Source organism: Falco punctatus (assembly GCF_963210335.1).
Source record: "Falco punctatus genome assembly, chromosome: 5".
In the NCBI taxonomy this organism is placed as follows: Eukaryota; Metazoa; Chordata; class Aves; order Falconiformes; family Falconidae; genus Falco; species Falco punctatus.
In genome coordinates this window covers 27,752,209-27,762,885 of record NC_137584.1, presented here as the reverse complement: position 1 = coordinate 27,762,885, position 10,677 = coordinate 27,752,209, and the positions used below count along the sequence as shown (strand labels likewise).

General features: G+C 37.4%; 1 long non-coding RNA gene across 1 annotated transcript in view; it reads right to left on the bottom strand.

Moving 5' to 3' along the window:
* LOC308064463 overlaps nt 1-10,677 on the bottom strand; it is a 91,655-nt gene that overhangs the window by 37,904 nt on the left and 43,074 nt on the right. The window contains exon 4 of the long non-coding RNA XR_013928392.1: nt 3,916-4,029. This is a non-coding gene — a long non-coding RNA (uncharacterized lncRNA). The remainder of the gene's footprint in view (nt 1-3,915; nt 4,030-10,677) is intronic.

Sequence of the window (10,677 nt, the reverse complement as noted above, 5' to 3'; positions counted from 1 at the left end):
CTGCCAATTAAAGGACCAAATCCAAAATCAATGGTGAAGAAATTTCTCAGTCCTATCAGTGCCTTGGTGACTGTCAGAAGAGAAAACTATTTTTAGATGTAGGATCTCATTACCATGTACATTAGCTTAATGCCAAAGCTAGCATTTAGTAAAAGATATCAGTGTGGCTACATAAGGCTCTCATTCCTTTATTTTCTCAAATAATGAAGAACAGAGAAAGGAGAGAAAGGCATTGGAAGCCTCTGCAGGTTCTCACCAATTTACAGTTGAAGCTGAGTGAATAAGTAGGATAAAGTAGCTGATAAAAACCAAAGCTGTTGTAAAAACAGAGTAATCACAGGTTAATGACAGATAACTTCTGTCATTCAGTTTAAAAATAAATTGTAAATTCCAATAAAGGCATAATAGATACTCCATTTTTATCAAACATCTCATATATTATTTTTTGTGCATTCATTTTATCTGTGACAGCATGACAAAGTTTCTAGATGAAATGTGACAGAATCCAGGAGTATTTTATTTGGGTGTTCATCAACTCCCAGAAGTGATATTATTTCTTCAAAGCAGTATTGTGAGATATGATGGCACTGGAACATTCATTTTGAGGGCATGGCAACATAACACAGTTGATCGTGCTTTGGAGGTGTTTCAGGGATGGTGCTACAGAACATCTGGTTTGTAAATATACAGAAATACTATTTCAAGCTTGATCCTAAGTGCTTCGAGAAGAAAGTGCATCCTTTTTTTCCTAATAAGAAGCTCATTGGGAGGGGAAACTAGTTTAGATAAAACAAGTGCATTTCTTCCCTTCTGTAGCCTCTGACCACTTTCATGGTAAACATGGATCAGCTGTTTCTTGAAGAGTTTATGAAGCATACTTTTTCTGTAGCTCTCTTTCACCTCTCTTTGCAGCAAGTCTTTCATTTAATACTGGTCAAGAAATGTGATGCAGGAGATTGGATTGCTGGAGAAAAGCTTCGGAGGGTAGTTCCCTAGGTCAGGGTAGTTCCCTAACTGAAATGAACCATACAATTTTTGTGGTCGCTGGAATTAAGTTGATAGAAAACATATAGTCTGCTGAGTTGCAGACAAATAGTTTGAGAGCAAAGCACATGGAAATCATACCCTTATATCAACAGAGCAATCTAAGATGAACAAAAGACAGTTCACATTAAAAGACAAGGAGATCCATTTCTGCTTTCATTCGAGCAATTCATACGCAATCTGCAGATATAGATAACAACTATGTTATCAGACACATGAAAATGTGCTGTTTAAATGAATTTTTTCCAAGATATCCAGTTCCAACAAAATTTTAATGATTAATTAAGAGTATGTGAATAAATTTGAATATATTAGTTTTTTGAGTGTTCAACTGTTTATTATCTTCATAGTCTTATTTTAGGGAATTTCATGGCTCTATAGCAATTCTATTTGGTGGGTTATCTTTGTAGAAGAAGAGGCAGCAGAGGAATTGGAAAAGGAAGGTGTGCTCAATTAATTAGTAGGGTATTAGTTCCTGCTCCTAATTAAAAACTAACTAAAATAGGAATTAGACAGGTGTTTGGCCAGAAAGAAAACATTAGGCACTTTTTAACCTTTGGGGAAGTGAGTAGGAAAAGACAACTTGAAAGGCATTTTGAGGGCATTTTATAATAGCTTTTATCTCATTATTTAATAAATTCTCTTTGATAGCAATTCTAATGCAGGCTAATTTTGGTGTTTTTTTTTTTTTTTTAAATTTTTATTTTAAACATGAAATCACTGCATTCATACCCCTTGTTTCTCTCTAGGTACAGTAAATCAGCTGGGAGTCTCTTCCTTAATTATTTTCTTTTTTTTGCTTGAATTTTTCCTTTTACTGTATTTTATTCCCCACTGATTATTCCCTGGGAAGAACTTGCACCATCTCACCTCACTCTACAAAATTTTGTAAAAGCCTTTATGAGGATAGACATCTGTTGAAGGTTCTCTTTGCAAATATCCCTCCATTTCCTCCTGTCTGGACAGGAGAGATGAACTCCACTACAGAAACCACTGCAAGTTTCTTTCAAGTTAAATGCTAGAACATGTTTTAGAAATACCCAACCAAATGAATAACCAAAATCCTTTAGAAACAATTTACCATGGGCTATATACAGGAATAATAGTTTTGTTTATAATTTAAATTATTCCTATAATACATTCTATCTGTTCTGAGCATGTGAAGAAAACATTGGAGCTTGACTGAAGTGAGCAGCTTCATATATTTAACAGGAATTCTCTGGGGCTTCAAAAGAGCTTAACTCTAGCTTAACTCTTGTAGATTTGGACACAGAATATTAAGTGCAATTCACACAGTTGCCTCAACAGCAAGGGGAGGCTTCCCTGGGAGACCACTTCTGGCCATATGCCTCTCTGGTGGGCAGGTTATTTGGCTGTACAGGCTGCCCCAGCTATGGGGCTGCCTGTAGCCTTGTGGCCAGGTGAGCTGCCCAGCTCTGCACCAGCTCCCTGGCTGCACAAGCTGTCACAGGGTGGAAATAAGAAGTACGTTTTTGTTTGGAAACTCTAATCCATCCCTGCAGCAGTGAGGCTGTGGTGTTTCCTAAAGCAAATGTTGTGGAATAAGAGCCTTATAAAAATATCATCAGTCTTGTGTGTGTGTTATTGACTTGATCAAAACCTTGTCCCATTTCTGAGCCAGATCTGTATGGAAAACAATGGCAAAAAAAACCTTGTTGAAAACCAAACTGATGACCATAAAGCCTCATGACCCCTGCAGTTTACTTCATTAGACCAGACCAGACCAGAGCCACTTTAGCTGCAAATTACACAACAAACTTCTCAAGGGAGTAGCTGAAGAAATTGTACTGTCATGAAACCAAGATAATTACTATGTGGTCTAGAATAATTAGACATTATTCCAACTAAATGCCTTTTTTTGATGTCTAAAGTTACAGATTGAATACTGTCTCCTGACCTATCAATACATTTCTATGGTACTTGTAAGAGGTCAGACTCCGGTTTGTTTGTTGACTAATTTCTCTAGGGACAACCCCATGCTATTCAACACTGCGCTGTAAAGCACACGTAAGTTCTCTGAAATGAATGCAAAACTTAGAGAGCGGTGTTCAATATACTCAAAAAAGTGTGAAATCTGTGACTGCTGAGTTCTCAAGGGATACCAGGAACACAATCAGCTGGAATGACCTTTATTTGAAGTTCAAAAGCAGGGTGCAGGTAACTAATAGGTAATCTTCAGGAGTCTTTCAAGTATCAGGGTTGCCAACAAGCAAGACACATCTCAATATTCTTCTATATTAATCAAAAAGAACTTTACAACCTCAACAGCTTTGAATAAAAATCCTAAAAAAAAAATAATTCAGCATTAATATTTTTAATGTGACACTGAGAAATTAAATGTAATAAAATAAATTAAAATAATGTGGGCTATGGGCTACCACCTGCCATTCCACCCCATCACAATAGGTCACTAAAATATCTACATCATATGTGATACAACTTGCTTCCATAGAATTAGTATACTTGGCCAGATTTCCATCTAATGACTAGAAATCTGTCCTATTATCCTGGTGCTCAGAGTGGCCTGTGTCAGATAATTCAGTAAAGTATATTAGAAACCCCATGGAATGATAATAATTTCCTCAAGAAGGTTTCATTCCAATCCCCTGATATAAAGTACATTTCAAACTGTGAAGCACAAAGTTTTCTAGTTGCTACATTTATTTTTTCTTAGCGGTAGTCATTATAACCTTGAACATTGTTATTCTATAAATCCTTATTTGAATTGGCCTAGCTGGCATCCCACCTCAGTGAGTTGCACAGTCTAATTATGCTTTCACCGAGGAAATTTTGTCAGTTGTGAAAGAAGCTGAAAAAGTAATTTAATTATTTCTTTGCCTAAGTGCTTACCTAGAGAAGAAAGTAGTCCTTTTCAGTTTGTTGTACCAGGAGGACCCGAGCTAAATTCATTTCAAGGTTTTGGTGAAATAAAATTCAGGATTAAGAGGCTTAATAATATTCACCCTGTGAAGAAAATGATGTAACTGAAATTGGTAAAAAAACTTTGTTTAGTCATAAGATGCTAAAAAAAAGAGGACTGAGAGCCCAGTGTTTGAGTCCATTTAATAGTGACCCTTAGTGAGCACTAAGTAGAGTAAAACTATTAGAGTTTTATGAAGTTTGATTCATGTCTGAAGGATTTCAAATAAGGTTTTGATATCTCAGTCAGAAACAAATTGTTGGCATTGACATGCCTCTTGCAGCACACAGCTGGGCATTGAAGAAGCAAGGGGAAGCTTTTCTTTCATTTAAACTTGTCTGTGGTTAATTCAACAAATAGCTGGAGTACAGTGAGACTCAGTGTGCAATGTTTGATGCAGAAAACAGCATCTGTAGGTGAGTAAATGTGTTTGTTCTGGACTGTACTGTCACTTGTCCAAATCAGTTCACCTTATCTTTTCATCTACATGTCAGGGGAAATAACTGCTCATGATATCTCAGAAGTGCTTAGCAGGAAGGAAGTTTCAGCTTAAAACTGAAGCTCCTAGTTTTAGTAGTACTAACACTACTTTTCTGCTTAGATCACCTTCTGAAAAAAAAAATCTGTAGGAAAGAAAAGATTGTGGGTTTTATTGTTATTGCTGTTGGCTAACACAAAAAAAAAAGAAAAAAAATAATAAAAAAAAAAACCACAAAGTGAAAAAAGAAAAACTTTCACAGCTTTCCCATTATTAGTTCTGGGAGAACACAATAAAGCCACAGCTGGCAGGCACTTTTTTTTTTTTCCTTAACATTTGATAGAAGAATTAATTGGTAAGTGGAAAGTTTACAAACCTTTTTCTGCTGCAAGTTGCCTTCAACTATCATTATGAATAGATGTTAAAACCCATGCTAATTGTAATACACTTAATAATGAAGAAATATATTTGCATCATCAATAATCAAGGCGTTTTTTTTCCCCCAAGTACTTTTAGTGTAGAACATCAATAAACTCTGGAGAAAGAGATGCCTAGGTCAGCACGGAGAGTTCAGGGTGATGGGGTAAGGTCTAATGCAGCGCTTTAATATATAGACCCAGTCCCTGTGATTCCCTGTTTAATGACAACACTCCCTTTAACAACACTTCAGCAAGCATGGAGTGGAGAGGTGGAGTGGAGAAAACTGTCTATCTGGCTAGTATACTACAAAGTTGAAGTTAGCAGTGCTGTGAGTGATGAACAGCAGTTCCAGTGGAGTTGTCTACAGTAGTTCAAGCCCATTACTCCATCCCCATTAGAGACATTTATCATTTAGTCACTATGCTTATGCAACAGTATTCTAATGCTGCAAAAAAATACCTCGCCAGCTCTATATTAGGGATGGGTGAATTCATTCTGATAAAATGAGAGCTGTTCTTAATTTTTCCCAGACCTGTAACTGAACCAAAACGTAATGTTCATCCATCATTATTTCAGACCTGAGAGCTTGTGCTTTGCAAGCAGGGCCTCAATGTATCAGCTCAGCAAGGTCCCTGATGCAATGGTGGTGGGCATGGTATAAGAGCCTGACCAGAATGGAACAGATTATTTGGGAATTTCTCCATCCCTTTCCATCTGCAAACGTCTCTCCTAGGCTTCTTGCCAGTGGTGAAACCATGGTGAGGATGTAATCTGCTGGCAGGCCAAAAGAAGCACAGTGTCAGCAATATGGATTGATACATATATTTAGGAGTAGCTGAATCTGAAATACAACATAAAATTGTACTCAGATTAATTCTGGGAAATGCTAGCCAGTGAAATGCTGCACAATATTTTTTTGTAAACTTCTTTCTACTATTTTGATATCTGTGTAATTTTTCTCACATTTCATTATCTATGAGCCATTATAATATATATGGCATTTATTAGCAGCTTTCAGCAAGTTCTTCTTGTGCAGGTACAGAAGAGAACATATCTGTTTTATATAAAAATTCAAGTCTTTCAATGTAAAGTTACATGGCATCTTGTTGACTTATCACCCCTATCTAAGTACAGATTTGTACATACTAAGAAGTCACTTCGTAAGTAAACAGTTTTCATAAATCAACCAGGTTAGAGAACAGAACTTCCTAGTATCTGATGGAAGGCAATAGAAGAAATACGTGTTACAACAGTGACATTGAACATAATAAAACTGTCAGTTCTTAAAACTCTTATTGATTTCCATTTTTTTCAAAAGTGCCTAAACAAGAAGCAAAAAACAGTCTCAGTGATCGAACTAAATTGTTTTCAGAATTTAAACTGAAACTGTGACATTTCAGCACTTTCCTTCCGAAAAATAATCTTGAGTAATAAGCCTTCATCCTTCAGTGAATGAATATATTTCTGCCTGTTAATATTCAAAGGCTGTTCACAATTTACATTTAATAATCTGCAGCCAAGCAGCAAAAAACTGTTACAAGAAGTTTTGAAGAGTTAAAGCAAGGACTCGTGTAAGGACAATTTATTGGAGTGTTATTGATGACCATGGCCATAGATTCACTACTGTGGGTTTTCAGGGTGACCATGGCCATGATATCTCAGAATTCCATCTGAGTCCTCCTGAATCCTCTCTTAAGATTTTTTTTTCAGTGTTTTCAATGACAAAAAAGAGTTTTCATTACAATAAAAAAGGCATTGAAGCTGCTCCCTCCAGAGCTCTCCAATGAGCAAGTCTTTGTTTTGTGTGCTGAGGAATATTTTATCCAGCTTCTCATAGTTAGACTGGTGGCATTACTGGACAAGTAGGTGTGATCTGAAAAACTTTCAAATTTTTCAGTTATCTGCTCTTGGCTCTACAGATTTTTTGATGTTTTTTTTTTCACAAGAGTCACTGTAGCTTTGTCAGCAGTGTTTGTTCCTGAATGTTGTCCTGGATGTTGTCTAACATGACTATGTTGGAAAAGAACAGCTTAAGAATACTGCAGGTATGGAGTCTGGGAATGGGCCATCTATTTTAGCATTGCAGGGCTATAGTGAGTGTATTTGTAGGTGGACACTAAAGGAAAATTTGGGGTGTCTCCTGGGGAATGGTCTTACATGCTGTGTCAAAGTATTAGAGGACTTTGGAATTTGTTCAGTACTGTCTTAGCTTGTGTTTTCTAATCAATGCCACACAGACAGAGATTTCTGCATGGCAATAGGAGTCCTGTTAGGGCTCGATTTACAAACTAAATGAGTAGAGTTCATCAATTCATTAGTGAAACTCTGGAGGACAGCACAATGTCAAAAAAAGCCCAAAACACCAAAAAAGCCTCTGATGATCAATATTGGTATTTAACCATACAGGATGACATTGTTGGATCTCTCAGATCTTGTTTCTTGGATCATGTGTTGTATGTTCTTCCTTTTTTACTGTTTCAGACAAAAGCTGATATGGCAGATAAAACAGACAAGGTCATGTCACAATGTGGTACAATGAATGTACTCGTAAAGTCAGACTCAAGTTTTCAGTTCTGAGAACTGTGACCTTAATTACCTTAAGCAGAGACTGGTGGTGGCAAGAAGTAAGTTCTGTAGCTTTTCAGTACTTGTTTCCAGCTTTACAGTGAAGCAACATATCTGGTATATAGACTATTGAGTCAGCAAGGAACACAACAGGTATCATAGCTGCTGGCTAAGATTTACTAAAAATAAATTGGATCCTGGCAAGTGTGTAGTGCACCCCACTCCATTAAAAAATTGTTAAACTGAAAGCTCAGATGTGCTTTCAGTAACCACTGACATTTTATCTGAAATAAGGATGAGAAATTTCACTTACTACAAAGCAAAGCATTAAAAAGGTTCCTTATCTATGAGACCAGAATAGGGATATTAGTAACACTGTCTGCTTCTTTTTAAAACTCTATTAGTGTCAGGCAATATGTTTCTCCAATGGCGCTTGACATTCATTTGGCTAAAAAACCTTGAAAATGAACTTTCTAAGGGAATATTTTAAGCAATACGCTAATAGCCAGCTAAAGAAAATGTAATCTTTGATATCAGTAAAACATACACTAGCTTTGTTCCTAAAACTGGTATCACAGGCATTAGCAATGTAATCTGTTGTTTCTTTTTATGTACATGTGTTTCTGTTTCGGTCTATATCTACACACCTACTAACCAAATATTCAGCTTGTGCTATTCCTTTGAATTCAGTAAGATGCAAAGTTAGGAGATGGGACTATTCTAATGGCCAAAACCTGATATTTCTTTTTCTTAGTGTATGTAATGCAAGTTAAGAGACAGGGATCCAAAGATGCTGTGTTAGTATTGACCAACCTTTTTCATGACACAATGCTTTATTTTATATAACATTTTAATTCTGTAAGACACCTATGATTGTCAAGCTGTGCTTCACAGATTATGCCTCCAGAGCTAAAAGGCCCAAGGCTGTTCAAATAGCACAGGCACTGAATGGTGTGAACAGCATAGCTGGAATTCTTGTGGAAATATTTATGTTTTAAAGGACAGGAAAGTAGCACAGACTGCAATACTGTGATTGGAAGCATGAAGACGGAAAACACCATATCACATGCAGTAAACATCACATGAAAAACAGACTATATCTCTGCTGCTAAATGAAGTAGGAGCAGAGCATGAGCTTAAGCACTGGACTACTGCTTGTTCATACTGGGTATTTGCTAGCATGTTTGTAGGCAGGGCAGTGGTTTAGTGTTCTCCTAAGTTTGGTGGATAGCATGTACTGTGAACTATGTCCCAAAGGCAGTATGGAAAGGACTGGTTTTGTCTCCCTCTATTCTATACATCCCTCCATCAATACCTATGCAGTCTGGGTGTGTGCGTCTTCAAATTTATTCCAATGTGTCTTGGGATGTAACATTTCCTTCGTTTTATGCCATGAAACCATCTCACTGTGATGGGTTATAACATGGTCCTCACTTTGTTTCAGACCCTTAAACTGAGGAATGTACAACACACAGCAACTCTGTCCTAAAACACCTGAAGTCCCAATAAATCTTTGAACTAAACATGATGTGATATAAAATGACACCTGTGTGTGCACTTTGGCCTCAGGGCCAGAAAACAGTCCTTGGTACACATTTACTTTGCAGTGCCAGTATAGATATATCCAACAAGAACAGACAAGAAAAGAACTCAAAAGCAGAATGTGGCAAATGTTAGACATGGAAATGAAGCCCACTGTGTTGGAGACTTTTTGAAATTGTCACCACTTGTTTTGGTGTTTGAATGCAAGTAGAGCTTCCCTGCAGCTCTTGGTTTGACAAGTTCTGTGCTGCTTTTCAGAACTATCCCTTAATTTCCCAAAGTGAAGCTTAAAGCAAAAGAAATTAAATACTTGGGTGAGTGTAAAAAGAAAACATCCCCTAAAATCCAAATATTCATTAATGAAATGATTGATTCTGATCAATGGTAGCATACAGCTTTTACTGAAAAGTTCTCCTGGAAGTCTGCAGTGAATTCCAGACAAATGTGAGTGAAATGGTCCCAGGTGATGGATCACTTGATGAGTGGCTCAGAGCAACTTTCCCCTGCATTCATTCTCTGGATAAATGTTCCTTTTGAGAGTGCTTCTGAGGTCAAAAGACTTTCTGGCCATGAAGGCTGTGGAAAAGAGGAAGGCATTCACCAAAGCACTGTTTGTCACTAAGCTCCCTGGGATGTGAAGCTTTTTATTGTTTCGTGCCCAGTTCTGATGAACTGGTTTGACAGCTGCAGTTTTAGAAACATCTACCAAATAAAAGAGAACAAAAAGGAATGAAAGAGTTGGGAAAAATTTTCACTGAGAACATATGGGGCAGGAAACCAGTGTAAAACCTGCTGATCTGTTGATTTGCTAGAGAACACAAAATCTATGTTTTTAGATTATTAAAAGCTAGATTCTGATTTGCTTACCCATTCTGGGTGGTAACTCACTGTCAAAATTCTCCTATTCATTTCAGTGGAGCTATGGGAGAGCTTATGCACTGCGAGCAAGCAAGACAAAACCTCATGCTGATTCACATGCTGCAGTTAACCATGGCTGATAAACATTTATCTCTTGAACATGACTGTGTGCCTTGCTCTTACATGCTGTATGAAATGTGATGGTGCTAAATACTGAAACAGACTTCAAACATTCTATGGAAAAAACATCCCATTTTATGTGGTAAGTTTGTTTTTTGTTTTTTTTTTTCACATCTCCTTTTGCCCTCAACAAAGGTTTCAGGCTCTTCACCTGCTGTTAGTGCAATATCTAACACTGGCAATGCAATCTGAGTGTAAAGCCACTATACCATCTAATGGAGGATCCCTTGTGAGAAATTCTATTGCCAGCATAATGCCTATATACCGTTCTGCCTCTTGCCTCCAAGGTTATAGCTGGTATGTCCAGTTCATGTTGTCCTTCTGTCATGTCAGCCTCTGGATACATTTTCAGTTCTCTGGCCATTACGCATCTGGCATAAATGAAAGCAAGCCTGTACCCTTGTTAGTACACCAGGCTTTAACACTGCATCTGCTTCTTTACTTGCCACTTTCTGACCTTCACTTAAACAGTACCAGAGTCTACCTCTCTTGTAAAAGGGCAGATGGGCAATCTACTAGGCCCACAATCCCAGTAATCTGCACGGTAGGAAAACGCTGCACTGAAAGCTGGTTGTATATGATCCCATGTGTCCATATAGAACTACAAGCTGTGCAAATAAAGCACTCTCTGTGTTGTTATTTATTGACT